Source organism: Macaca thibetana, chromosome 13 (genome assembly GCF_024542745.1).
Source record: "Macaca thibetana thibetana isolate TM-01 chromosome 13, ASM2454274v1, whole genome shotgun sequence".
In the NCBI taxonomy this organism is placed as follows: Eukaryota; Metazoa; Chordata; class Mammalia; order Primates; family Cercopithecidae; genus Macaca; species Macaca thibetana.
The window spans coordinates 52,883,800-52,911,653 of NC_065590.1; the positions used below are offsets into that span (position 1 = coordinate 52,883,800).

Sequence of the window (27,854 nt, forward strand, 5' to 3'; positions counted from 1 at the left end):
AAGAATTTCAGAATCCTTATTATAAGCCATTTTGTCAATTATGACTGGACACTTGCCGAGCAGATTCTAAATGTTTTTCTTCTTTTTTTTTTTTGAGATGAACTTTTACTCTTGTTGCCCAGGCTGGAGTGCATTAGCGCAATCTCAGCTCACCGCAACCTCCACCTCTCGGGTTCAAGAGGTTCTCCTGCCTCAGCCTCCTGAGTAGCTGAGATTGCAGGCATGCGCCACCATGCCCAGCTAATTTTGTATTTTTAGTAGAGACGAGGTTTTTCTATGTTGGTCAGGCTGGTCTTGAACTCCCAACCTCAAGCGATCTGCCCGCCTCGGCCTCCCAAAGGGCTGGGATTACAGGCATGAGCCACTGCACCCGGCCTAAATGTATTTTTTCTTAAGAAGTGAAACATCTTGAGATTTAACTTACCCCCAGAGAAGTATTCTGGGTTAAATATTCCAAGCACAATGTCTTCTCTCTTTCATTAAAATCTGCATAGTTTAGTGACTAATGTTTTTAAACACATATAACTTGCTAACTACAATTATGTCAATCACATAGCTAAATTCAAAAACTTACTGGCCAACTAGCATATGCATCAGCTGGTCACCCTCAATGTGTTCAAAATATGATAGCATCATGTGAATCTTTCCATTCATTCTGTATTTTGCTTTGTTTTAGCAGTGGGAGATGTTTATGCAAGTTCTTGGGAAAGTAGGGGGTGAGAAATGTCAGGCAAATTATCCCTATATATATGACAAAACTGAGTCACATTACCTTCTGGTTTGGTTATATAAAAATCTTCATCTCCGGCTCGGTACTGTGGCTGACACCTGTAATCTCAGCTCTTTGGGAGGCCTGGGCAGGAGGATTGTTTGAGGCCAGGAGTTTGAGACCAGTCTGGGCAACAAAGCGAGACCTCATCTCTACAAAAAATGTTTAAAAAAATTAGTCGGGTGTGGTGGTGCCACATGTAGTTCCAGCTACTCAGGAGGTTGAGGTGGAAGGATTTGCTTGAGCCTAGGATCTTGAGGCTACAGTGAGCTGTGATTGCACCACTGCACTCCAGCCTGGGTGACAGAGGGAGACCCTGCCTTAAAAATAAAGTTAAATAAAATAAAAATGAAAATAAAATTAAGTAATTAATTTAATTTAATAAAAAGATAAAATTTCATTATACCACCTTAAATGGCTGTACCAACAGCTATTGCTTCTCCTTCAAACACAGGCTGTTTGAGAAGAATGCAGTCTCCTTCTCAAACAGCCTGGGTAAGATTATTTTCTTATTCATAACTAAATGGTATATTAGTTAAGATGCTTTTGGGCACATGTAGCAGAAAACAACTCATGTTACCTTTAGCAAAAACAAAAAGAGAGACTTCATTATAAGGACACAGACATCTCATAATCTTCAACATCAGAAATTCGAACAAGCTGGAGGGAAGAACTGAAAAACCACCAGAGTCCAAGCAGTTCTCTTTGGACCTAGTTTATGCTGCTCTTTGTACAGAATACCTGTTTCTTCTTAATCCACATGCGTTGAAAGCAATGGCTATCCCACAGTTTCTGAGTTTACATACATATCATGGCCAGACTGATTCTCTTTATTCCCTCTCAAGTCCTTGGAGAAGATCTCATTGGCCTAATTTGGATCAGGTGCCTATCTGTGACCAGAGGTGGACATCCTGCTACCTGCAATCCAGCCCCGAGAGCCAGGAGGTATTCAATGGGTCTTTTATAAGGTAGGATTATATACTAAACAGTGCCTACAACAAATGGATAGGGCTATACAAACCCAGTTCCTCTCTCAAATTCAACAAAAACATGAGTCATCCTTTCTCTCCTGGGATGAAACAACTAAAGGCACAGAGAAAATCCCAAGAGCATTAGAGAAATCAATCTCCCTCCACACAGAAATATCAGTTCTAGTGTAAGAATAAGCTAAGCTGGCTTATCAGTGACACACTCCAACTGGATGACTGCCATGCCAAAATACACCTGTAAAGTCAAATGCCACATTAAACAATGTGTGTTCATTCTTGTTCCCTCGATGCTTTGCTTAAATCTTATGGGTTATGCAAGCATCTCCCACTGCTAAAACAAAGTATTTTATATATAAGATAACCAAAGCATTTAGGCTAATAATAAAGCAATTTGTGCTTATAGCCTTTATTTGGAAAAGGCAAACGATTTAAATGTTAACTTTAAGGGGTCACTGAACTGATAATTATCTATTGTTTTGTTTACGTTTTACTTTCCCCTAAGGGTTTGCTAGTCTGTGGATATATTAGTAAGTGTGGGACATCTTGCATAGGAAAAAAAAAGTTACTTTTAGATATAAATTTAAAGTTGAAATGTTTAAAAAATAATTTTAGGTACAGTTACCACAGATTTTCCCCTTACAGATGAATAATTTGCTAGACTGAGTTCTAGGAATACCTAAAACTCGTCTTTTTCCCTAGCAGATAACAATTCATGTTAAGTAGGCACTGTCTCTAAATATATTCTCCTAGTCTCATCTTTCAACATTATCTGCTAAATTTAGCTACAGATCCTTAAGTTACATTTTTTTCCATAAATGGTGTTAAGCAAAGGTATTCTAATGTGGGAAGTACATAGTGCAAGGTAGAAATAATCCTGATTTTATTTCTGATGCTCTCTTTGACATTGGAAAACTTATTTTGCCTTCTTATTCTGTAAATTTTATACAATGACAATGCTGTACAGCTTTGTGGTAAGAAAAAAATAAGAAGATGTAGCAAATATAAAAATTGCTATGATGGCTGACACTGTTGTTGGTGATCTTGCTCTGCTTATAGGAACACAGACATCATTTGCCTTAGACTTAACTTTCAGAAATTCAACCTTTAGGGTCTCAAGTAAGTTAATAATAATACCTGCATTTGTATAATGTTTTATAGCTTGTAAATGTTATTCATTTACTCCACATAAATGTTACATGACAAAGGTGTTACCATCAGAGGAGACAGAGGCTCTGAGATGTCAACAGATCTGCCTAAGTAGACACAACTGGTAGTAAAATTAGGATTCAAATCTCAGATTCAAACTCCATCTGTTGACTCTAGCTCCAGCATTTTCCCTTATTTGTAGTGGAGCTAGTCTAATGTTTTTAAAAGCTTCTGATCCTTTTTCTCATCCTAATTTATAATATAGGAGTCAAGTGGAGAAATTCACCAAAGAGCATTTGGCCACCGTGCCCGGATTGGTCAGAGATCCTGATGGCTTCCTTTAGCCACTTAAATTTTAAATTCCTTTAAGTACTTCTTTAACTCCTCACCCTACTTATTTGTTATTTGGCTATGCTTTTGTCCCTATTAAACAGAGATGTCTTCAATTTCAAAATAATGTAATACATCCTGGATTGATACCAGTCAAGGGAACACAGAATAAGGGAAAGGAACAAATGATAAGTCAGATGATTTTATAGCACAGTGGTTTGGCATATGCCTAGTAACACATGACTGGGTTCAAATTCAGATTTCTAAATAACCTCAATTTCCTTACTGGAATATGAGGTCAGTAATATCTATTTCATATGGTTGAAGCGTGCATTAGTTTGTTTTCACACTGCTATAAAGAACTACTTAAGACTGGGTAACTTATAAAGGAAAGAGGTTTAATTGACTCACACATCTGCATGGCTGGGGAGGCCTCAGGAAACATACAATCGTGGCAGAAGGCGAAAGGGAAGCAAGGCATGTCTTACATGGTGGCAGGAGAGAGGAGAAGGGGATCCACCACACACTTCTAAACCATCAGATCACGTGAGAACTCCCTCACTATCACAGGAACGGCATGAGGAAAACTGCTGCCGTGATCCAATCACTTCCCACCAGGTCCCTCCCTCAACACATGGGGATTACAATTTGAGATGAGATTTGGGTGGAGACACAGAGTCAAATCATATTAGAGTGAGAGTTGAATAAATACATAGTGTATGGAGGGATGTATGGTGTGTGTATAAATAAATATTTATTAGTGGTTGGAAGAATGATTGGTATAAAACAAATGCACAACAAATAAAAATTGCATGACCTCAGAAGGAGAAATTTGTAAATAAGTCATATTTGAAAGAGTCTCTGAACACCGGTAAGCAGCACGTATTAGTTTCACAATTTCCTGTTGTTCCATCTTGTTGTAAGTGCTGATGATAGTGAACTTTAGGCAAGAATTTATTCACCTGAGGATGCATAAACACAGCCCAGAGGACACTTCAACAATGCCCTTAAACAGAAAGCAAAATGTAGAGTTTTCTCATGAATGAGATGCTGCATATCACTTTCCGGCTACAGCCTGTTAAACATTTTATTCACCAATATGTGTAAGGAGCAAAGCCCATGCATGACAGATGGCAACCCAATTCTGGCTTCTCTAAAATGGCTTTCCACTTACTCACACCAGCCCAGGGATCTGTTGAATCAAGCACTACAAATGAAGCCTCAGCTCTGAATACTATTTCACAGGGTGACTCAGAGACCAACTGTGTTTTTCCTCAAGCATTGAAACACGGTCTGAATTCAGAGTCTGGATCTAAAGAAAATGTACGTGCAACTGGTCATCCAACTCCAACAAGTTTATGTATGTACATAAAAGCATAGGAGAATAGAAAAATCATTTGATCAGCCATTAAATTATCGATAGCAATCAAGATTTAAACAAAGTACCTGGGCCTCATATAGTCAACACCCAATTCAAAGAGCAAAAATCCAAGGACTAACCTCGATGCCTCTCTTTTCCTTAACCTCCGCTACATCCGTAACAATTTCAAATGTTAAATAACCCTTAAATCCAGGCACTTCTCTGTGTTACCACTGCAACTCCTACTCTAAGCCAACATCGTCTATCCCTTGGTCCCTCTACATTTATTTATTTATTTAGAGATGGAGTCTCGCTCTGTCACCCAGGCTGGAGTGCAGTGGCATGATCTTGGCTCAGTGCAACCTTCACCTCCTGGGTTCAAGTGATACTCTTGTCTCAACCTCCCCAGTAGCTGGGATTACAGGCCTGCACCACCACACCCAGCTAATTTTTGTATTTTAGTAGAGATGGGGTTTCACCATGTTGGTCAGGCTGGTCTCGAGCTCCTGACCTTGTGATCCGCCCGCTTTGGCCTCCCAAAGTGCTGGCATTACAGGCATGAGCCACCGTGCCCGGCAGTCCCCCTACATTTAATCTAGACCCTCCTTGATGCAATCTGAAAGAGCTCTTCCAAATGCAAGCTTGGTCCTGTCACTGCCTCCACATCATTCTTGCAGCTTAAAGCCTTAAATGTCTTCCCTTTGTACTTATAATTAAGATTAAAACACTTAGCATGATCTATAAGGTACAGTGTTTTTAGTTACCACAGTGTACAACTAAGTACACTCAGGGCTCTTAGTTACTAAAAGCAGATGTGGACTCTGGTTAATTTTAAAAGCAAAGAAATGTATTAAAAAGATATTGCCACTAGGAAGAAATGAACTCTGGCCCATTCAGACAAGAAAGAAATTTATAAAAGGATATGGCCCCCAGGAAGGTTGGGAGCCAAGCTAAGGAAATAGATGCCACAGCTTGCACTGCCAACACCATGGAAACCACTGCCAGAGCCACTGCCACACCTGCCAAAGCCAGAGGAGAAGCCCTCACTGTTCTGCTTCTGGCTCCTGACCCAGATACTGGCTGGGTGCTGTTGACTGGCTGAGACTAGGTCCTGCGCCCACATCTAACCACCTGGGAGCTGAGCTTTTATAATGGGAAGGCAGTGGGCCTCCCACCAAGACCCCTAAAGTAGGGAATTCCCCATACACAAGAAGGGGTTTCAAAAAATGCTGAGCAGCCAAAAGAAAGAAGCCTGGTATGGTGGCTCATGCCTTCATGGTCCCTGCACTTTTGGAGGCCAAGGCAGGAGGACCACTTGAGCCCAAGTTCAAGACCAACATGGGCAACAATAGCGAGACCCTGTCTCAAAAAAGAAAAAGAGAGAAGAAAAGAAAGAGAAAAGCATCCACTGCATCCTATAACCCACAATTTGGCCCTTGCCTACCCCTTCAACACCATCTCGCCCCTCCTTCTCTACACTCCAGCTACACTCTCCTTCCTTCAAACAATTCCCCTGAAGAGCTCTTGTCTCTGCCTAGAATGCCCCTTTCACCACCACTAGCCCCACCCTCTCTGATCTGGGCTCGTGTCAGTGTCCTGGCAGGAAAAGGATGACACACCCATGGGTGAGTTCCATGAGGGGACCATTTAGAAAGATATGAGCATAGTTAAAGGAAGCCAACTAGCTACAGGGAAACATTCTGAACTAGCAACAGCTGGAATCCTTTATCACCCCCTCATCTAAAGGAATAAGTGGACAGCTGGTTCCCAGAACCTAGAAAGAATAGCTGTGGCCTTCAGCAAAGAAAAGAAGCTAATCTATAGCCTGGCTGGGAAGCGGAGTAAATTGCCTGATTTCACTCTGCTCCCACCACCCAGTCTCCTGCTGATGCCTCTCCTGGGTCAAACCCAGCCTGAGGCCAGAGGGACAGGTTACTTGTTGATGCAGGCCACAGAGGCCGCCTCCTGGAGCACACAGCAGGGTCGAGAAAGATGGAGGGTGAATCTAAAAGGGCTAATGGAAAAAAATCCAGTGTCTTTTGTTTTAGGTTATTTTCCCTAACAGCACTGAACTCTATTTGTATCTATATTATTAAAAGTGGTTTAAAAATTATTATTACGGCCAGGTGCAGTGGCTCACACCTGTAATCCCAGCGCTTTGGGAGGTGGAGACAGGCAAATCGCTTGAACCCAGGAGTTCAAGACCAGACTGGGCAACATAGTGAGACTCTGACTCTATTTTTAAAAGAAAATAAATAAATAAAATAAATTATTATTGTTATTATTATTATTTTCTATTTTCTCCACTGGATTGTAATTTCCTCAAGGTCAGAGATGGAGTCTATCTGTGCTTGCCATTGTTCCCCAGGAACTCTCCAGGAACTAGCGTAGTACCTGACACACAGATGGGCTTCAGCCAATAGTCGAATTAATTAATGTATCTGAATATGGGATATTGTGCTTTAAATAGTCGAATTCTGAAGCCTTCAATAACTAGAATAGAGAAGTCATATCTTTCTACTTCCTTGCTAGCCAGGTTGTTTTCCTGTTTTTTCTTCTTTGTTCATCCAATAAAATGGGCTTCAACTGCAAAATCTCTGTGACCTTGCCTAAACTGAGCTAAAATTCTAATAGTTTACTTTTATTATGCCCAAAGTTTATCTTGCTTAGTTAACTTTTCTAGGTAATTTGTGGAGAGCTCATTCTATGGTATACATGTAGAAAGCTAACTTAATCAGGCTTCGTGATAACCAGAAAGTCTAAACCACAACGCACAGCAGACATTCCAGTTTAAAACTCTTTGCCTTTGTGCTATATTAAAACATGTCTTGAAACAGGCATGATGCCACGCGATGAATAACATATGGTACATGACAGTCCCTATTTGTATGGAAAATATGTTAATGATATCCTATATAGGAAGTAAAAGTGGAACCAGATTTATTTTTCTATATAGGTTGATCTGGTCTCAGCATCTAAAAATACTGATTCTCAATGTCACAGTGGAAATGAGATGGAGGCTGAAGAGAGATGGCTGGTATGTGAGGTCACTTACAAAATAATCTATCAGATAAAAACAGGTGTATTATCAGGGAGGTCAGAGTCAAAGTAATGTTGAGGGCGAATAAAAGATGTTTAGAGAAGCCCCTGAGCCATAGCAAGGGAGTCGTTCCAGCCTAAGCTCTACCCCAGGTCCAGAGAATCCATGCCTTCCTGTGAGAAACAGACTCTGTACCCGCCAGATCTTAATCCCTCCAGCTTTGTGGAATGTGCTTATTTTTTCTGACTAGAGCTCTATGAGACCCAATACCCCCTTTGCATAACAATAGTTTGTAATATCTCCTTTACTCTCCTGAAGTGGAATTCAGAGGCAATGCAATTTATGCAAAACACTTTAAAGCCAATATAATGATCTAACTATGTAAGGTATAAATAAAATACATTTATAGGCCTGGCACAGTTGTTCACATCTGTAATTTGTGCCTTGCTAACGTTTTATTTTTTTGTAGAGGCAAGGTCTCATTATGCTGCCTAGGGTAGTCACAAACTCCTGGGCTCAAGCAATCCTCCCACCTTATCCTTTCAAAATGATGGGATTATAGCCTTGAGCCACTATATCCAGACCAGACCTTGATTTTATACTTCTGACATCCAGAATTATAAGAAAATAAATGTGTTGTATTACATCACTCTGCTTGTGGCCATTTGTTACAGTAGCTATAGGAAACTAACATGCATGGTAACTGATTATTTTCTAAGCCTGATTCTAAAACCTTCTCATAAATTTCATGAACTAATCAATAGGCTCCCATTAAAACCTTTTATGCTAAAGTCAATCAGAGTTAGTTTCTAGTATGTCCAAAGAAGGACCCAGGCTGGTACAATCATAAGCCAGCCCTCTAAGGTTCACCAATAAGATAACAACATCATCAGCAACTTTGGTCTCTGTTCAGGAGTCAGACTCCCATGAGAGTGAAACTAATTTTCCAGATTAGAGCATGTGTCCACTTCTGTGGTCAGAGGGCTGATGTCTGGTGGGCAGCCCCACCAGAACCACACAAACTGGGGGAGGGGAAGTTTGCTCAAAATAATGAATCAAGTGTTTTTACCAAAGGAAGGAGGAAAATAACCCCAGCAAGTCAAAACCAACATATTTTTAATAATGTAATATTTCTAAGACATAAAAGTCATCTTCATATCCAAAAGTTGGATTGCCAAAATAAAAAACCAATAAGGAACTTCCAGCTAAATATGGCAGATTGGCCAGACATGGTGGCTCATGCCTGTAATTTCAGTACTTTGGGAGGCTAAGGCATGAGGATCTCTTGAGCCCACAAGTTCAAGACCAAGCCTGGGTAATATGGGGAGACCACGCCTCTGTGAAAAAATAATTAATTCATTAAAATATATATGGCAGATATTTTCAATGTGTTTGTCTTCTCTTTTTTTCTGAAATTTCATCTAAAAATGGTATAAACCATAAGAGCAGGTAGGAAATGAATATCAGCAGACAAAAAAAAACAAATATTTGAAAGCTAGGATACAAATGAAAGAATGGTAAATAATATTACTAAGCAAAAGAAGCTAAACTCTGTTTTCAAAGCAGTGGATCCCAAGAAGCAGCCAAGCACTTTACCCTGCAGGCATTTAAAAAGGCTGAGGACTTAGAAGAATTTGAGAGCATCCTGTGCATGAAAAGCAGCATTTCATGCCTTATGACTACACATGGGTGGCTAGAGAATCTGATAAAATTCTATCGTACCAACGTAAAATGTATTTGAGCAAATAAATTAGTAGACCCTACTTACCTCTGGAGAAAATTAATAAATTAGGTTATTAAAAATAGAAATAGATAACTAAAGATTATAAGATATTTGAGGAAAGCCTCCATCCTCAACAATAAATCCCAGAAGAAACAAAGACAGTATAAGGAACAAAACAAAACTTTACTAAAATTATAATTGAATCATTGGAGAGATCAAAAAACATTATATCCATAAAATAAGATGATTATTTTTAAAAAAAGAAATAATCAGAACAAGAATAATTTTATAGAAATTAAAAATATGACCATGAAACAAACAAAAAAAATTAATAAAATGATTAGAAGATAAAAGCAAACAAAGCTAGAAAGTAAACTCAAAAGATAAAAAAGATAGACAGTGAGAGAAAAAAATAAGATGCTTAAATAATCTTTCCAGAATGTGCAACATCTGACTCATAGGATTTTCAGAAAAAGAAAACAGAAAGAAGAATAAACGGATGGGAAGAAATCATCAAATAAATCCAAGAAGAAAATATCCCAGAGCTGAAATAATGCAATTTAGACATACAATTTCAGATTGGAAGGTCCCACTAAGTGCTCAGCCCAATGAATTAAAAAAGACTTACACCAAGTCACAGTATGGAATTTCAGGAAACTAATAATAAACTTGGAATTGCTAGAGGATTAGGGGTGGGAGGCAAGCACAATAAAAGAATGTGGAATCAGAATGGGCATCCAACTTGCCAGTAGCAACTGAGTTCAGAAGACAATGAAGCAATCCTTTCCCAGTTCTGAGGGGAAGTTATTTCCATCCTAGAATTCTATTCATATCTTTAAGTAACAAACAACTGTGCAGGTAAACATACAGGGCATCCATGCACTCTTGCTCACCCTACTGAAGGATGAGTCCCAGCATAATTGTTATCAATGGAGTGACCTAACCAAAACAAACAAACAAAAAAAAAATGGAAGATGGAAAACAGGGAATGTCCTGGGATGACAAGACAACAACCACTCCAGACAGGAGCAGGAAGATAGAGACCACGAATAGATTATCTGCAATGCTGAATGTGGTATTAGTCAGCATCTGAAAATCTAATGAAACATTTGGTTGAATTGATAGAAAAATAATAAGATGCTGGCCGGGTATGGTGGCTCACATCTGTAATCCCAGCACTTTGGGAGGCCAAGGAGGGTGGGTCACCTGAGGTCAGGAGTTCAAGTCCAGCCTGGCCAACATGGTGAAACCCTATCTCTACTAAAAATACAAGAAATTAGCCGTGCATGGTGGTGGGCGCCTGTAATCCCAATTCTTCCAGAGGCTGAGGCAGGAGAATCACTTGAACCTGGGAGGTGGAAGTTGCAGTGAGCCAAGATTGAGACACTGCACTCCAGCCTGGGCAACAAGAGCAAAATTCTGACGAGAGAGAGAGAGGAAGGAAGAAGAAGGAAGGAAGGAAGGAAGGAAGGAAGGAAGGAAGGAAGGAAGGAAGGAAGGAAGGAAGGAAGGAAGGAAGGAAGGAAAGAGGGAGGGAGGGAGGGAGGGAGGGAGGGAGGGAGGGAAGGAGGAAGGAAGAAAGGAAGGAAGGAAAGAAGGAAGAGATAAGAGAAGAAAGAAAAATGGTAAGATGGAAAACTAGACAATTCTTAACTCAAAAGAAAACAAAAGGTTGTGACAGAACAGGAACATCGCCATCTTGGACAAGCCCCTCATTCTAAAGTCCACCTTAATAAAAAACTGCCTAAATCCAAAGGGCATCAGCCTAATGGCTTAGGCCAGCATGACCTCAAACCACAAATAACATCTCTAACCAGAAAGTTTCCAAACCCCTCCCTGACCAGAGACATGCTAGCCATGAGATAACCCCCCTCCAGTGGGGAAGATGCCAGCCTTGAGATAACCTCTGTCCGGGTGGAAAGATGTCTGCCCCAAGATAAACATCCCTGCTCCCAAAGACATTCCAACCCCACCATAAAACTTCTCCCTCGGCCAGGCGCAGTGGCTCACGCCTGTAATCCCAGCACTTTGGGAGGCCGAGGCGGGCGGATCACAAGGTCAGGAGATCGAGACCATGGTGAAACCCCGTCTCTACTAAAAATACAAAAAATTAGCCGGGCGTGGTGGCAGGTGCCTGTAGTCCCACCTACTTGGGAGGCTGAGGCAGGAGAATGGCAGGAACCCAGGAGGCGGAGCTTGCAGTGAGCCGAGATTGCACCACTGCACTCCAGCCAGGGGGACAGAGCGAGACTCCGTCTCAAAAACAAACAAACAAACAAACAAAAACTTCTCCCTCATACAGAAACATTCCAAGCTTATGATAAACCCCTTCACCCTAAAACCAATATATACTCCTAGTCTGTAAGAGAAACCACTACTGACCCCCCAAAAAAATATATATATACACATTTATCTCATCATCGTCATCGTCGTCATCATCGTCATTGTCGTCGTCGTTGTCATCATCATCATCATCATCATCATCATCATCATCATCGTCCAGAAGCCCCCCTCATATTTTATCTAAAGTAAACCTGTCTTAACTGCCAAGCCGCATTTTGTGTTTCTTTCCTCTTTAACTCTTACAGATGGTACAATGAAGGATAAGTAGTCAAAGTGCAATACTTGGGTTACCAATGACCAGCAGTGACATCATAATGTAAATACTCAATATTGAATTAACTAGAAATGAGGTTAGAATTATATTAGAATGATAGGAGAGGGAAATATATGTGTGTCAGGAGTTAATAGATAATATCTAAAATTTGTAAATGAAGACATAGCTGTACAATGATGGGCATTTTATATCAGGAAAAACTGCTGAAGATTTAAAAGCCCCTGGGAAGCACAGCTCAGGGGAGGGAGAAGGTACTGCTTTTTTTTTTTTTTTTTTTTTTAATATAAGCTTTGTAGTACTATTTAATATTTTATATAGCTTTGTACTAAACAAACTGATAACCCTCCCCCGAAAACGAACCAATGAGAGTAAGTCCAGAGATTATTCACATTTTAGCTTGTATAATGTGTTAACACCAACACTCCATTTAAAGTGAAATATCTTCAAAGACCCAATATTTACTAAATTTAGGAAGAGATCAATCATTGCTTCATATGCCCTACCTCCCTCAGGGACCAATATTTGAATTTTCAAAGAATTATTCACAAAGGGAAAAACATTTTCTCCTATTTTCTGTGTGTGAAAAGTGAATATCCCAAAGCATGAAATATGAATTTAAAATATTTGTTTTCCAAATATTCATTTGTTCTTTACATTTACTACACCACATCTCTTTGGCATTTAATAACCAAATCAAAAGCCTCTCTTTCTCTGCTCTGCCTTAGCCTGGTTCTCACTCAAGCCCCTCTCAAATGGTGACCTCATTAAATCATCCAGAGCCTTCTCTGCTTTGACTCTTCATTTGAGTAATTCCCACATTTCACCTTACAAATTACCGAATATTCAGTATCCTATAAACAACAGTATTATATACATTTTTGCTGACAACATATATATATAAAAAACAGTAAAGAAGTGTATAAATTCAGAACCTATTAATCCAGAGTAAACAAATTTAGTATGCATCTAATAAAACATACTTCTCTGGTAGACAGAACAGTCTGCCAGTGCTTACATGACTGTAAAAAACTCTCTTAGAATTGAATCAATCAAACATAGACTCAATATTTGTTTCTTTTACATGGGCACTTTTTTCCTCAAAATGTGTCTAACATATAAGTTCTGCCATCCTGAGGCTAATTTTACATACCAAAATGTTCTGATGAACTGTAAAAGGTAGATATTCATTAAAATCAGTATTTATTTTGAAGACTCACTTAAGCAAATTGTTGATTTTATGAAAGTAGTTGATGAGCAAAAAATGTTCTCCTTCCATGGTTCTTTACTCACAATTATGACTTGGCCAAAAACAAACACTGATAATTGTATGAATTTATAGCTGGAAACAAAATATGTGAGAACAGTAAGAAAAATTTCATCACCAAGAAACCCCAAGGGCAGGTTGCATGGTTATGTCATGAAATCAGTCAATCTAGACAATCTAGTTTATGGTTCAAGTCAAAATTCATATCCCTTCCCTATCAACCCAAATATTGAAGAAGAAAATGCACTAGAAAGCTATTTTATCTGAATTATTGGGATAATAGCGATAATTTTCACATAACTTTGCAAATGGAATTAATGTTCTGGTGTGAGCAAGATATTGATAACTTATTTGTCATATCAGATATATTAAATATATATAATGAATAAATAAAAGAAAAATTGTTTGTCTTACACAAATAATTAAGTTCCTTTCAGTTCTTTTTAAAAGTTTTTTTTTTTTTTTTGAGACGGAGTCTCGCTCCGTCGCCCAGGCTGGAGCTCAGTGGAACGATCTCCACTCACTGCAAGCTCCGCCTCCCAGGTTCACGCCATTCTCCTGCCTCAGCCTCCCGTGTAGCTGGGACTACAGGCGCCCGCCACCGCTCCCGGCTAATTTTTTTTTTGTATTTTTAGTAGAGACCGGGTTTCACTATGTTAGCCAGGATGGTCTCGATTTCCTGACCTCATGATCCGCTCGTCTCGGCCTCCCAAAGTGCTGGGATTACAGGCTTAAGTCACCGCGTCCGGCCCTTTAAAAGTATTTTTTCTGATTTTAGATTTACAGAAAATTCATTATATTCTTAATATAGGAATCAACAGATAATATAGTAGAACGCTATTTAAGTACAGGTGACAAATGGCAAATAAAATACAGATGACAGGCACAACATGTGATATAGTTACTATTTTCTGAATAAAAAAATCTGAACCAAGATAAGCTTTTCCATGGGAAAAATAAATAATTTGAAATCAGAACTATCTTAGAAAATCCAGAATGTGTCATTATTGAAAATATACATCATTGTAAACACACAGAGAGCTATCATTCATTTAAAGAATACAAAGAAGTTCCATTTGATACTCACTTTACCATCTGGAATTCAACTGCACATTCTCAGCAAAAATATCTTTAAAAAAGAAATGGAAATATAAGTAGTACAGGCTATTGTGCTTCTGGTAAACTCAGTAAGCATGTGCCCTTGCCAATGGATACGATCAAACCTAAATCCGTCAATGGATGTTGACAACCTGTGGAAAGAATGTATGATTTTATTTGAATCGTATCCTTGACGATAGGCAAAAATATAAGAAACTGCCCATGTCACCCGGCCACGAATGGTGATATCTTCTTTGCTGCCTATCAAATCAGTAGATAAGCAGACAAACTTAGGGTGTCCTGCTTGGATGACACCCTGATTAGTTCCACCAGTGCCTGGTTCCACTCACCGATCCTCCTCAAGCCAGCGGAAGACAACCAGCTCTTTTTCTTTGCTCCCTGGAGAAATTTTTTCATATGGACATCTTTTTTGAAATCAACTACATTAATCTAGAAAAAGCAGCATTTTGAAATCATAGGAGACTGGTACAAATAAGTTATTTAACTTCTCTGAGCTTCAGTTTCCGTAGAGTGGAAGAAATCTATTTACAGTATGTCTAAGGGGGTACTATATCTGACAGTACTACTATATTACAGTATGTCTATGGAGGTACTATATCTGACAGTACTATACATTATTAGACTCTGTGTTTATCACAATACATGTTATAGAATACACAATTTCAATATGTGTCCAATATTTCTCTAACTTCAGAATTTAATTCATAACTGAACACTTAGATGCATTGTTCTCTCTGCCAAACTGGACGTCTGGGTGCATGTAATTTGTTGAACAGCAGATAGGCTTAATATGTCTTCGGCTATTATGTAGTGTATGGAGGGTGTCATAGAACAGGTTTTAGAGTTGAATTTAGGATCAAATTCAATTTCCACCATCACATCCTAAATATAATAGAAAAAATAATACTTTTTCTATTTACCTTACAAGGATTTTTGTAGGAATGAAATTGGACAATATATGTTAAAATGCTTTGTGAATAATAGAATGCTATATAAATACAAATTGTTCACATTATTATCACAATTATTACTGTGAGTAATGGAATTATTATAAATAATACTTAATTTTATTATTCCTGACAGATGATTTAGGAAAAGAGGAAGAAATTATCTCATTTAAGAAAAACCAGGCTGGGCGCCTGTAATCCCAGCACTTTGGGAGGCCAAGGTGGGTGGAGCTCTTGACGTCAGGAGTTCTAGACCAGCTTGGCCAACATGGTGAAACCCCATCTCTACTAAAAATACAAAAATTAGCTGGGTATGGTGATGCGTACCTATAGTCCCAGCTACCTGGGAGGCTGAGGCAGGATAATTGCTTGAACCGAGGAGGTGGATGTTGCAGTGAGGTGAGATCATTCTACTGCACCCTAGCATGGTTGACAGAGTGAGACTGTCTAAAAAAAAAAGAAAAAGAAAAAGAAAAACCAATTGTTGCATAACCAGCTCTTTTTCATATGAGGAAAAGTTAGTAAGTAAATATTTACATAAAGCCAGAGAATTAAAATACAACTTCTAGTCTGCACACTACTACTGAAACTTCTTGGACAAATCTCCCTAATTTATTTAGCCTGGCTTTCTTATCTCTAAAGTAGTATCTACCTCATTAGATTACTATGAGGACAAACATGGGAAAACAATGGGAGATAGTCAAATCCTTTAGAAAGAAGTCTCTTGTATTCAGAGGAGTTACCTGTTCCTTCCTTCTTTAGATATGTGATTGTGGCCAATCATCTCACCTTGGTAATGCGTCTTATTTTATGAACAAGACTGCAGGTATCATTATCAGAGATGTATAGATGTGGTAGAGTTAACCAAGGAAATCTTTAAGGAACATTGGAGAACCTCAGCTTCACTCTTTAATTAGAGCATGGTTAACACACAGTACTGTTACGTTAAGAAGACTTCAAACCACAGCTAAGTAAAATCGAGAGACAAAAATGACCCATTGTTTGCAGAAAAGGAGAAACAGAATATTCGAGAAAATCAAAACAAGATCAGTCTGTCAGCAGAATATCACAAGGACTTCGAACTTCCTTTTCAGACCCAGGAAATCTTCTTTAAAAGAGAAACTTAGAAATGCATCGTTGGCAAGAATAAGAAAGAAGCAAAAGAAGAACCTTTTTTACATTATTAGCACATTATACCTAATCTAGAAACTATCTGTCTCTTATGCTATTTTTAAGTGCCACCTCAATGAAAAGAAGGTGAATTTTACTTCTCACTGTAATAATGTTCCCAGAATAACTTATCTTATTCCATTGTAGGCAGAAGTCTAGGAAACATCTTAAACCCTTACCAGCTCTGGGTTATGATAGGCACTCAGAAGCTGTTCTTTCATTGTACAGAAAAATCCCTATCTCGAAACTATACTTGAATATAAGCCAGGATCTGGGGCCTGGGGCCTGCGTTACTGGTTAGGGTTTCATACCAATTCCATCCTCTACCCAGAGAGTCTGTGCCAATATCAACATCCAGTTTCTTGACAGGAAATTGCTCTCTTCTCTTTTTTGAAATGAGATTTAATGAAAAACCAGAACACCTGTTGCCCTCTCCCAGTGAGAGTAAACTTTAATTAGTTAGGGTCTAATCAAGAGCAAAAACCACACAGTAATTTAAACAGTGATGTTTAATATAAAGAATTATTGAGTAAAGAATGATAGGAGAGTGACTCTAAAGATAGAATGAAAGCTCTAAACACTGCTGTAGGACCGAGGGAAAGTTCCAACAAAAGGACAAACTTGGAGGAAGGGATCAGAGCTCATTGAAGAAGGTGTGGTCACAATCTACTTGGTGGCAGAGGAGTTCCTAAGTTGCACAACCCAGAGATGGCTAAGAGTTACCAGGAAAGAAGTAACCCTTTGGGGCAGGTAGGTCAGAGCTGGTGGGCATGCTGGGTGTATGGGGGGGACTGGTACAGAGAGGGTCAGGGAGCCGCTGTAGGTGTGAGGCCTGGAACACGCAGTGTCTGTGTGAGGATATCTAGGGCCCAGGCGAGCTGAATTTGATGGGTGGGTGTGCAGAGTGAGTTGGGCTGCCACTGTGGGTGCTGGTGGGACTGAGAGCTGGGGAGGCCTTCCGCAGCAATCAAGCGCACCCCTGCATATGACTTGGACCAGAGCAGCCTGAGCCAGTGGACAAAGGCTGGCCATCCAGTTCACTAGACAGCCAGCCCTATGGGGGACCCCAGCGTGCCTATGCAAAGCAGCATTATAGGACAGGATGAAAGCCATGCGGTCTGGGTCTCCTAACCACACTCTTCCAGTCAAGAAAAGAGCCGAAGAAGGCATACAGCAAAAGCAATGCCCTGTAGGCACTTATACTGAGCCAGCAGTGAAGAAAACAACATGCTCTTCAGGGGTCTGACCAACAAGCCATCAGGACTAGGGAGGAAAACATCTTTTTTCTTCAATGCCTCTCTCCAGCACCCTCTACTGATGAAACATTTTGCTGGCTATAGTAAAAGGAAAACTAAAGGGCCAAGATCTATTTTAATAGATGAGTCAGTGAAGGGAGCTGAGAGGCAATAAATTGATAACTGGCACATTCTCCCTCTGGGGAAAGCACTCCATCCAATCAGACCTCCCCAGTTAGTTGCTCTCTCTCCTTTTCCCTAGAGTGTATCTTGTCCTCATGGACCACCTGCTTCCACCAACCTCCCAATGACTGATTTTTCTAACAGAGCCCTTCCAGCCATTTTCAGCTGGAAACCTTAGAAACCTATTGCCTTTCTTGAAGGTGGCACAGATGTCAAAGAAGAGTCCTCTGGTGGCAGACAGAGTATTGCACAGCTCTTTTTTTGTTTTTTAAGGACGACAATACTCATTTTTAAAATTGTATCTACTTAAAAGCATTCAGAATATCAACAAAACAGCTGCGACTTTTTTTTTTTTTGCAATTACAGAGTAATATTCAGTTAACAGAGCAGTTGTTTCTTATAAGCTGCATCAGAGACAACTGAAGAGGAAAAACTACCAACCCCATATATAACTAATTTGTGCTGTGCACCTAGGAGAACCTGCTTTAAATTTCCATGCCAATTTACAGTCCCCATACTGTACCAGGCAAGGTACAGTTTCAGCCACATTTTCAGTCGTGGCTACTGAAAATACCACAGGACAGGGTTACCTAAAGACATGTTCAGTGGTGTGTTTACGACACAAAAAAAGACACTGTACAGTTTAAAAATAAATCTTACACAGCCTTACATTTCCATTTTTTTTCTTTAAAAGGAATGAATTGGGTACAAGGGGGTTAAATACTTTATAGACAAGAAAAAAACTGCACTAAAACCAACTTATTCGGCATCGTCATCTTCTTCATCTTCTTCCTCGTCCTTCTCACCCTCTTCATCTTCCTCCTCTTCCCTCTTTATTTTTATTTATTTGTTTATTTATTTTTTGAGACAGAGTCTTTCTTTGTCACCCAGGCTAGAGTGCAATGGTGCAATCTTGGCTCACTGCAACCTCTGCTCCCTGGGTTCAAGTGATTCTCCTGCCTCATCTTCCTGAGTAGCTGGGATTATAGGAATGCACGACCACGCCCAGCTGATTTTTGTATTTTTTTAGTAGAGACGGGGTTTTGCCATGTTGGCCAGGCTGGTCTCAAACTCCTGACCTCATTTGGGAGGCCTGATTTTCCTGCCTCGGACTCCCAAAGTGCCGGGATTACAGGCGTGAGCCACTGCACCCGGCCCTCTTCCTTCTTTTTCTTGCTTTTTTCAGCCTCGATGACTCCCTTTTTTGATGCCTCAGGCTTTCCTTTAGCCGATATGCAGCAATATCCTTTCCGTATTTTTCCTTCAACTTCACAGTCTTCTTTTCATAAGGCTGCTTGTCACCTGCAGCAGTGTCATTCCACGTCTCTTCCAGTTTCTTCGCAACATCACCAATGGACAGGCCAAGATGTTCTCCTTTGATTTTGGGCGATACTCCGAACAGAACAGAAAAAAGTCCAAAGGAGGCCTCTTGGGTGCATTGGGATCCTTGAACTTCTTTTTTGTCGTCCCTTTAGGAGGGATATAGGTTTTCATTTCTCTTTCATAGGGGGTCTTGTCTGCCTGTGCCATGTCTTCAATTTTTTTTTCTCTTTAGCAGACGTGGTCTTCCACCTCTCTGAGCACTTCTTAAAAACTCTGAGAAGTTGACTGAAGCATCTGCCTGCGGCTTCTTATGCTCCTCCCGACAAGTTTGCACAAAAAATGCATATGATGACATTTTGCCCCTCGCTTTCTTAGGATCTCCTTTGCCCATTTTTAGTTATTTTTCCTCAGCGAGGCACAGAGTCGCCTGGTGCCTGTCTGGTTCTCACTTGCCCAGTGCTATCTCTATAGAGTGTAATGTACTGAAATGGCTGTGAGAGCCATTGCACAACTCTTTAAAGGAATTTGTGACCAAGAACGGTGGTTCACACCTGTAATCCCAACAGCATGGGAGGCCGAGGCAGGAGGATAGCTTGACATTAGGAGTTCTGGAACAGCCTAGGTAAAATAGCGAGACCTCATATCAACAAAAAAAGAAAAAAATTTAATTAGTTGGGTGCACGCCTGTAGTCTCAGCTACTCAGAAGGCTGAGGCAGGAGGATTGCTTGAGCCCAGGAGTTCAAGGCTGCAGTGAGCCGTGATGGTGCTACTGCACTCCAGCATGGATGACAGAAAAAGACACTGCCTCAAAAATAAATAAATAAATAAAAATGTTAAAAGACAAAGGAATTTGATAAGTGCAATCAGAAATTGAACTAGAGACTATAAAGACAACTTTTACGGGGATGCAACTGTTTTACACAGCACTGGAGTGGTGTATACATGACTATGCATTTTTTGAAACGCATATAACCACAGTAGAAAGAATGAACTTTAACATATGCAAGTTCAAAATTTTTTTTCTTCAGTTAGTTTCTTTTTGTTTTGTTTTCAGGAATGGGGTTTCACTCTGTCACCCAAGCTGGAATGCACCAGAGATCATGCTAACTGCAGTCTCGAACTCCTGGGCTCAAGAGATCATCCCACCTCAGCCTCCCAAGTAACTGGGACTACAGGCACGTGCCACCACATCTGCTAATTTTTTAATGACTTCTAGAGATGGGAGTCTCCCTATGTGTGCTCAGATTGATCTCAAACTCCTGGCCTCACATGATCCGCCCACCTCAGCCTCCCAAGTAGCTGAGATTACAGGCAAGAGCCACAGCACCTGACCACAGCACGTGGAAGACTTTGCAACTTTAAAGGAAACAATATACAGCAGGTCCTCAAATAATGTTTCATTAAACATCATTTTTTAGACCGTTGATGGAAAAAAAATGGTTTCTACTGTTGCATCATGAGGTCCTAATGAAAAAAAGAAAAAAATTGGATTATTTATATGTCATTTTGCTTAAAGTTGCAGTTTCTAAGAACCTACTGATGGTAAGTAAGGACTTACTGTACATAGAAATACATTCATTTATTTCCTAACTCTGTCCACTGAGAAGGCCTAGAAGCAGTGTCCGTCCAGTAGCAATGAGCACACTTGTGCCCAGATTTGGGTTTCTAAAAACCACTCTCCAATGAAAGAAACCAGGGCTCCTTGGAAAATAGATGATTCCAGGGCTGAACAAGGGAAAATACAAGACAAGCTTGGCAAAAAGTAAGTATAGTGCCAGGAAGAAAGGAAGTGCTCAGAAAACAAGAGGGATGTGGAGCCAATCTGAAAGGGCTCCCAATGGCCAAAGCTGGAAAAATGTGAGCAAGCTTGTTATTCTGAGATGAGGAGATACTCTTTTTAAAAAATTACTGGTTGAAAGAATAGAAAGTATTCATAGTAGTTTGGGGGGAGTAAGAAGCAGCAGAGGGGCAAGGACTGCTGTTTTTTGTCAAAGGCCTTGGGAAATGATTTGAGACTTGCAACCATGCCCATGCTTGCACAGCTTTCAAAGGAAAAAAGAAACCCTACATTAAAGAGTGAGCAAACACAAAAAGAATATAAAGTTAAAAGGGAGGATTTTGACAAGGGAAGGTTTTGTTTGTTTGGTTTGGTTTATTTTGTTTCATTAAAATGGGAAACAGCTATTTACATGTGGATAGAAAGCCAATAGAGAGAGAAAGGATAAAATCACAGGGAAGAAAAAGACACAATTGATAGGGGCAAGTGTCTGAGGAAGTGAGGCAGTCTTATAATATGGTTGAAGGATTCACGAAAGATCAGGGGCAGCACTAGTCAGTTCATTACTCTTTTCTTTTTTTTTTTTTTTTGAGATGGGGGTGTCACTGTGTCACCCAGCCTGGAGTACAGTGACACGATCTTGGCTCACTGGAGTCTCTGCCTCCTGGGTTCAAGCGATTCTCCTGCCTCACCCTCCCAAGTAGCTGGAATTACAGGCATGCACCACCACGCCTGGCTAATTTTTGTATTTTTAGAAGAAACAGGGTTTTACCATGTTTCCCAGGCTGGTCTCGAACTCCTGGCCTCAAGTGATCTGCCCACCTCAGCCTCCCAAAGTGCTGGAATTACAGGTGTGAGCCACTGCACCTGGCCCCAGTTCATTATTTCTTACTTATCCCAGAACAGAGACTGACACACGGCAAATTCTCAGAAAATCTCTGTCCTTGTCCCTGCTGTTGCTTCCTGCTGAGCCCTGAGGTGTACCTACCCTTGCCTGGTATGAGGTGCTCTCTCATAAACCCTAAAAATGCACTCCCTGGGAATTTCAGAGCCATGTCTGTCACTTCCTTTTGTCAGTGTCTAAATTATCTAAAAGATTTGGAAACAATTCTGCATATTTAGGCACTGAAGACCTCTTTTAAAATGCCACATATGTGAATGCATTTAACGCTACTGAACTATACACTTAAAAAATGGTTGTAGGGACCGGGCGCGGTGGCTCACACCTGTAATCCCAGCACTTTGGGAAGCCGAGACGGGCGGATCACGAGGTCAGGAGATCCAGACCATCCTGGTTAACATGGTGAAACCCCGTCTCTACTAAAAACACAAAAAAATTAGCCAGGTGTGGTGGCAGGCGCCTGTAGTCCCAGTTACTCGGGAGGCTGAGGCAGGAGAATGGCGTGTACCAGGGAGGCGGAGCTTGCAGTGAGCCAAGATCGCGCCACTGCACTCCAGCCTGGGCAACAGAGCAAGACTCCGTCTCAGGAGAAAAAAAAAATGGTTGCAGGGCATGGTGGCATGTGCCTGTAATCCCAGCTACTCTGGAGGCTGAGGTGGGAGGATCCCTTGAGCCCAGTAGTTCAAGGCTAGAGTGAGCTATGTGTGATACTGCGCTCCAGCAGGGTGACAGAGCAAGACTCTTGTCTCTAAAAAAATTAACTAACTACTTGATTTAATTTTTTAAAAGTGGCTGTAATGGTAAATTTGCTATGCAGCTGTTAACACATGGTTAATTTTTTTCTTTTTCTTGAGACAAAAGTCACTCCATCACTCAGGCCGGAATGCAATGGCACAATCACACTCACTGTGGCCTCGGCCTCCCAGGTTCAAGCAATTCTTCCACCTCAGCTTCTTGAGTAACTGGGGCCATAGGCATGTGCCGCCACACTCAGCTAACTTCTCTTTTTTTGTTTGTTTTTAGTAAAGACAAGATCTTCCTATGTTGCCCAGACTCTCTCGAATTCCTGGCCTCAAGGGATCCTCCTGCATCAGCCTCCCAAAGTGCTGGGATTACAGACATGAGCTACTGCGCCTGGCCTACAAAAACTTCTGTAAGCAAAATATTAAATTAGGAAAAATCATCTCTAAATGAATAATACTACATTTATCAGATTCTAATGACTTTAATAATAGAGTGAAGCCCAAGGTTAGAATGCTTAGTGAGACTTGGAAGACCAACTTGACCTTCACATGCAACCATGGAGCCAGACTTGGTTGGGGGAAGGAACTCACTTCCCAGATCACAGCGTCAATTCTATCTCCCTAGCCATTGATGAGTTTTCTTCCAGAACCATGACTCAACTCTTCGGGAGAGAATTTCTTATCATGGTATGGTAGCTGGGGTCTTTTGTCTAAGTAGAAAGTTCATGATATATTTAATGTATTAAAACCTTTTTTAAAAATCCATTTCACACTTTAAAAAATTGTTCTCAACTTCAGAAATAATTTTAAAAGAACTAGTACTGACAAAGACTACTTTTAATTATAGTAATAAGCAAGGAACTAATAGGGGGTATTCAGTCAAAAAGGAAGAATATGCTTCCATTTGGCCTCACCTCCACATTTCATTCCTAACTTAGCCCAAACCATATTCTAATACAATACAATCAATGTATTCATGGCAAGGTGGTAATTAGTATGTAGTCCTAGTAAAATGGGTCTGATGATATTTTCTGATTTGCACCTTCTTTGGTGGGGAATATTGCATTCAATAACTGTATGGCAAATAAAATGGCTCGACAGGCCCACGCAGCAGAAATAAGTATTTTCAATAGCAAATTGCCTTTATATGGGCATATTTCTACATTCTAAAATAATGTCTCCATTATCTTGGTTAGAGTTCAACTCTTTTAAATTTATAAGAAATATGCTGTGCATGAGTGTGTGGTGATGATTCACAGATTTGAAATAACACCTACTCTCCTGCGGTTCTGGCACAAAATGTGTCAGTGAAGCCTGCAATTAGGAAAATTATCTTGGCCTGTCTTGCCACAAGATGGTGACGTCAATATATACATCCAGAGCAGAAATGTATCCCAAAAATGGGTTTAGAAAACAGTTATCCAGCCTTGCTTGGTGCCTTAGTTCCTTTGTGCCTTTGCAATGTCATCTAAATCTTTGTCACTGATGATAACACCAATAATATCTAATGAAAACTGCAATATAGTTTATGTTAGTCTTCACAACAGTCCTATGAGGTAGATACTACCAGGGTTCCTATTTTACTGATGAAAAGAGGTTAAATAAGTTGCCCAAGATTATACAGCTAGGTAATGGTAGAACTCGGATTTGAACTCAGCTCTCTCAGACTCAGATGTTCACTCTTTTGACTTGGATTGGCTATATAATTTGAAGGGTCCAGTGCAAAATGAAAGCATGTGGCCCCCTTATTCAAAAGTTATTAATAATTTCAAGATGGCAATAGCGAGGCATTGAACCAATGGGTGCAAGCCCTTCTAAGCCCAGGGCCCTGTGTGATTGGACTGGTCATACACCTCTGAAGCTGGCCCTGCTCTTGGCCATATCACTTTCCTCCACTGTGGCCTCATCCCCATGCCTCAACCTAATTCAACAAATATTTTGACCAGACCATACCTCCACTGAAAGAGGTCTTACGTTGATCCATGGGAGATACAGATCCAGCCTGGAGACAAACAACATGTATTTCTCAAGCAACTTTTTTTTATTTCTTCTTTTTTGCTTTCATTACTTTTCTTTTCTTTCCTTTCCTTTTTTTTTTTTTTTTTTTTTTTTTTTTTTTTTTTTTTTTTTTTTGAGACAGTCTTGCTCTGTCACCAGGCTGGAGTGCAATGGCACAATCTCAGTTCACTGCAACCTCTGCTTCCCAGGTTCAAGTAATTCTTCTGCCTCAGCCTCCTGAGCAGCTGGGATTACAAGTGTGTTCCATCACGCCAGGCTAATTTTTGTATTTTTTTAGAGATGGGGTTTTGCCATGTTGCCCAGGCTGATCTAGAACTCCTGAGCTGAAGCAATCCACCCACCTTGGCCTCCCAAAGTGCTGGGATTACAGGCATGAGCCACTACTCCCAGCCTAGCCAATCCTTTTACTTGAGATTTCACATCATACTGAGCAGCAGAAAGTGTTCTACACCTTTTTTTTTTTTTTTTTTTTTTTTTTGAGACAGAGTCTCGCTCTGTCACCCAGGCTGGAGTGCAGTGGTGCAATCTCAGCTAACCACAACCTCTGTCTTCCGGGTTCACGCCATTCTCCTGCCTCAGCCTCCTGAGTAGCTGGGACTGCAGGTGACTGCCACCACACCTGGCTGATATTTTGTATTTTTAGTAGAGACGGGGTTTCACCATGTTAGCCAGGATGGTCTCAACCTCCTGACCTCGTGATTCGCCTGCCTCAGCCTCCCAAAGTGCTGGGACTACAGGCGTGAGCCACCGTGCCTGGCCAGTGTTCCACAATTTTATGAGTTTTCAATATCAAACCGTCTCTTTGGTTGTTCCCTAAAACCTCTCTTTTAATTAGCCTGCTTCTCTCTTAAAAACAAAACACAAACTGTGACAAGACCAACAGTTTCATATCCCCACTGCATAGTAACAGACCAATACACTGAGGCAGGAGTGCTTGCAGCAGAGAAAGAATTTAATGGCTGCAGGGTGCTGAGTAAGAAGATGAGAGGTGACCCTCAAATCCATCTCCCCAAGGAACTATAAGCTGGAGTTTTTAAGGGGATCATAGAGGGTGAGGATCTGGAAAATTGGGGTCATTGATCAGTTGGAATAAAGGGGATGAAATCATTAGGATGTGGAAACTGCATTCTTTGGTGAGTCAGCTCCTTTTGGGGTCCTTCAGACCAGCTGATGTCAGCAGTTTCATTGGTATGCAGGACCTGAAGGAATATCTCAAATGGAAAACAAAGTTTTATAATGTTCAAGTTGTTACCGATGAAGCACGTAAGGGGAACTATAATCTTGTAACAGGATCTATGAAATTCTAATACAACAGGCACTAAACAACTATGAGGAAGCAGGTCAAAGAGGGAGCTGACCTCATGATTAATGCCGACTATGCTGCAAGCTAGGTTTATTTTCATTACTGTCCCTCCCTTCTTTCCTGATTAATTTTGTAAAGTTTATAGGGATGGTTTCATAACAACAACAAACCTTCAACCACTTTCCACTGCAGTTTCTGGCATAAAACATGGCAGCAGATGTGACAGGAGGTCATTGCAGAAAAAAAAAAAAAAAGGTGGTGTCATGCATTACTCCCTCCTGCCGTGATTATTTGCAGCTGCTTCACCCTAATTATGGGAAAAGGCCTCATATCCTTGTAATTGTAGGGTCTTGATTAATAAACCATTTGCCTTCCAGGATCTTCTTTCTTTGTTTGACGGTGGGGAGGGGTTAGGGGCACAGAGTCTTACTCTGTTGCCCAGACTGGAGCGCAGTGGTGTAATCTCAGCTCACTGCAACCTTCACCTCCTGGGCTCAGGTGATCCTCCCACCTCAGCCTGGCGCTGTGCCACCACACCTGACTAATTTTTTTTTTTTTTTCGGTAGAGACAGGGGTTTGCCATATTGCCCAGGCTGGTCTTGAAGTGATCCACCTGCCTCGGTCTCCCAAAGTGCTGGGATTACAGGCATGAGTCACTGCACTCAGCCCTAGATCTTCTTCTGAAAACCTTTCCAAAACTTTCCCTTGGCACCTTTATTCAGTGGAATGTCTGGAGCTGAGTGGATGACATATTCTGGTGTAAACACATATCCTGAGAACAAAGGGAGTCTGTTTGTGGTGTCTATGGAGTAACTGTGACTTGCAGTTGACATTTCTAGAGACAACAATGGGCTGTGTGTGTACATCTGTGGCAGAGGAGTATTTGGAGGTGGAGGTCTAGAAGAGAAATCTCGTCTCTGTCCTTGATGGGGCTTTCTGCTTAATTTGATGGCCAGCCCCAAACTCTCCTTTCCCTTGCTCCTGTCACCAACTGGAGCTTTTGATTTCCCATCCTCACACACATTTTTACTGTGATTTCCTTTTCCCTAAAAAATGTGGGTAGTTCCTGTTTTTAGTTCCCTCCTAATTGGGATAAGGAGGAGGAATCACAGCTAGCCCCCAGCCGAGACTCTTCACACCTTAGGATTTAAATGTGGACTGCAGGGTTTGATGCATTGCTACCTTTTATGAATAAGGTTAGATGCAGTTATAGACAACCTGTAAATTTGCCAAGGAAGGATGTCTGGATACACGTAAGTATCTAGCATGGTAGTTTTCCATCATATCACACCCATTATCCCCTTTGTATAATAAAACATTGCTTTCATGATTTTAAATGAAATTCATATATCATATAATCTAATTTCGCAAAGGAAAAAAAAGTTTTAATTTGCATAATGCCATAAGTATAAAATAAAGAAGAAAGAAAACTGGAGTTAGGGTCTATGTTGAAATAATTATAAATAGATTTTTCATCCATATCAATGCCCTGCAGGGCATTTGAAAGTCAGGCAGAACAGTTTCTTTGTTCTATGGAACTGTTCCACACATCTGTCAGTCTTGGCCCCAGCCACCAAATACCACTGAGCACACCCTCAATCACTGTGATAACCAAAAATGCACCCATAATTCCCAAACCACATCCAAAAAGTGGTCCTGCCCCTGTTGAGAACCACTGGTCTGAGTAGGAGTGCCTGTATATTGGAATCCTTTTGATTGTCCGTTGGTTAAGATATCCAGGTAATAGAATAAGATGTATTATACTTGCCATCCTCCCAGGCTGAGTTCTGGGGTTTGGCAATCCTGAACTCAACCACTCAACCAGCATGCATTTTCTATGTGTACACAACTATTTTTAGGCCACTAGTTTTAAAATAGCAGACACACACACATAC

General features: G+C 40.6%; 1 protein-coding gene and 1 pseudogene across 1 annotated transcript in view; both read right to left on the minus strand.

Annotated features, from left to right (window-relative positions):
• The window catches only part of ACYP2 (acylphosphatase 2), a 914,175-nt gene that overhangs the window by 240,117 nt on the left and 646,204 nt on the right, over window positions 1-27,854 (minus strand). The window lies entirely within an intron of this gene.
• Window positions 1,379-19,736, minus strand: LOC126934412 (high mobility group protein B1-like; annotated as a pseudogene).